The sequence below is a fragment of the Homarus americanus genome, unplaced genomic scaffold, assembly GCF_018991925.1.
Source record: "Homarus americanus isolate GMGI-L3 unplaced genomic scaffold, GMGI_Hamer_2.0 scaffold1024, whole genome shotgun sequence".
NCBI lineage: Eukaryota > Metazoa > Arthropoda > Malacostraca > Decapoda > Nephropidae > Homarus > Homarus americanus.
This window is the reverse complement of record NW_024715228.1, coordinates 9188456-9191639: the sequence shown is the minus strand read 5'-3', so window position 1 is coordinate 9191639 and position 3184 is coordinate 9188456.

The following is a 3184-nucleotide window of genomic DNA, read 5'->3' as shown; positions in this document are numbered from 1 at the left end:
ATGGCTCTTGACGATGACTGGTTGTATTAAACGATCACAAGAACAAGATGGAGTTATCAGAACCGTGCAGGTCCTTGATGATGGTAACAGAGAATAGTGCCTTGAAGCTCCAGTGTGTGTGTCAACCTTCATTAATACGCCGTGCATGTTGCAGCAGGACGGACGACCACCAGGAGGCCAGGTCAGGTCGCACACACATGACAGATCCTCACCTGGCCGCCGGAAATGCCAAGTGCGGCCTGATTCCTGAAACTGGTTTCTGTAAGGGTTGACCAGACAGTGAAATCACTTCCAGGAAGGTGACACGAGGACCAGATGTCCATTCACGAGTGCCGCTTTAACCCTAGCTCACGGTACGGCCAGGATGGAGTTTGGAACATTATGGCCAGAGGGGTGGCTATGGGTGACGCTCTAACCTAATGGTGAGAGGCCATACCTTATGATGACGTCAGACGCTGTCAAGAGTATATGTTCAGGTTGGAGGTCACACCAGCCAGTCATACCGTGGCCAGATATACAAAGTAGTTCTTCAGTTGTTATTGTATGGTAAAAGTGTACCCCAGTATGTCATGTTGCCATTATTGGTCTACACTTACATTCCATACGTCTTGAATGGAAGTCCACCAGGCCATGCTAAGGGAGCGTCATTCACTACCTGGGAACACACAGTGGACGTCCTCTTGGTGGAATATTCAGCTCAGTAACTGTGTCACTTTTGGTGAGTTTGGTCAAGAGGAATGTAATAATAGAGGTCAGGGTACCAGCGGCCAGCACCCCTGACCCCAGCACCTGACACCCACTCTGACCCAACACTTGACCCAAACCAACATTGTTCCAGAGAGTGTGACCCATTTCGCTCTAACCCTGATCCCAGGACCCAATCCGCCCCTTGAGTCCAGCCCTGATTACCAGCACGTGGACTTCCTTGACCCCAGACATAACCCCGGCGGCATTATTCTTCCTGACCTCACCATGTGATCCTAATATTCCTCGCCCCGACCTTATCCTCAGACCTGGGTAGTATTCCCGTACGCCATATTAAAATACTAAAACACACACACACACACACACACACACACACACACACACACACACACACACACACACACAAAACTTTTATAGTTTTGTCCTTTGTTTCACTGCCGTGTTCATTGTATTTTACGATTCAGAGCGTGCACCCAAATTTTTAGATATAAATTCTAAATTATTATTATTATTATTATTATTATTATTATTATTATTATTATTATTATTATCATTATTATTATTATTATTATTTCTAGTAGTAGTAGTAGTAGTAGATGTTGGTGTTGGTGTTGTTGTTGTTATTGTATATTGCGAAGAACAAACCTAGTGATTGGTGTTTAATAACCCTGGCAGTTAAAACTCAATGTACATCAATGACTCTACTCCACGACACTAAAACACAGTCTAATGAATGTAAAGAACTAGAGTAAAATATGACTTATAACAGTGGTGCATTGTCCGTGTGTAGAGGAGCCATGGTGGGTGAGCCTTGTAGGAAGGGCATAAGTCTGATTCCTTAACCTCTACATAAACAATTCTTACTTTTTAGAACAAAATTTTATAATGAAATGAAATCTGATAACAACTTAAGACTGCTGCTTGGACAGTCTTAACTAGATAATTTCTCAGCAAATATATCAACCATTTTTTTTCTTTCTTTAACTATTACAGTGGACGAGGTGTTATTCCGTGTATCTATATTTTACTCACTATCTTCATCTAACTGTTCACAGGCCGAGGTTCTCACTACAGTATTTGCCACTTCGCCAGACATCAACTTGAGGCCGCGAGGAGACACACAGCAGCCAGCAGCCTCACCGACATGTTCTCATTAAGTTAAGAGATACGATTATCGACTTCTAATATCTGGTCATTAAACGTTAAACCTGGCTACTTTATACATCTTATCCTATTCGAGATTCACATAAACAAACGCTTAAATGTCGTAGCACTCAATTATGTTAGTAATGGTGATAAGTAAGGTACATTAAGAGATTGTATATATATAAATGGAAATGGGGATAATAATGAATTGTAATGTGTTTCAATACGGCTTAGGGATTAATATATAGAGGAAGTGATGTGGTCGACGAATTTTGATGACCATGTTTGTGGGTCGTGATGGTTACTGACCTGTTAAGACTTCCTGGAGATTTGTGGATAGATCGACGAGGCGCGGCGAAGCTACCTGACAGAGCTAGGGAGATATTATGAGACGGGAAAAATACGTGATGTATAAATTGCCAACAGGGATAATATGAAGAGAAAACTTTACTTGCTACTCTACATTTGAGTAAATAAAACTTCATAAAAAATAAAAATAAAAATAAAATAATAAAACACGAAGCTAAAAGATACTACTGTATAACTCAACGAGAACCAGTTGAGCATTTAGTCATATATTCACAAAAACTCTCACATTAGTTCTAGGCCATAACTGGAGATGACTACACATACGGATTATAGAATCGGTATAATATCTACACCAAATTCTGCTGCTATCATTGTATCGTGAACCCTGGAGCGAACTGTTGAAATTAAACTTACTAACATGTGGGGATTCAGTCCTTTGGTTCTGTAGTTATTGTGATTCACCAAAACTATTCGGGGAAGGTTTAGCGCAGCAGGCGAGGTGATGAAGAGGTCGGGGGAGAGTTGGGTGTTATGACGACAATATAGTGCCAGCCAAGCATGGGATTGATTCATAATGGACCATTGTGTGTGTGTGTGTGTGTGTGTGTCTATGTATGTATGTATGTGTGTATGTATGTCTATGTATGTATGTATGTATGTATGTATGTATGTCTGTATGTCTGTATGTATGTATGTATGTATGTATGTAAGTAATTCGAACATGTGTGTGTGTGTGTGTGTGTGTGTGTGTGTTTGGGTACTATCATATAGTTTATTACACCCTATTTACGTATATGACCCCATATCTGTTATATATATATACACAATATATGAACACGCATCCATGTTCACACACACACACACACACACACACACACACACACACACACACACACACACACACACACACACACACACACACACACACACATCCGCCTCGATCACCCACCAGAGACACTCTTATCAATCATCTCATCACCACCTCAGACCACCTCAGAGTTAGGTACCCATGTGCCAAGTTAGT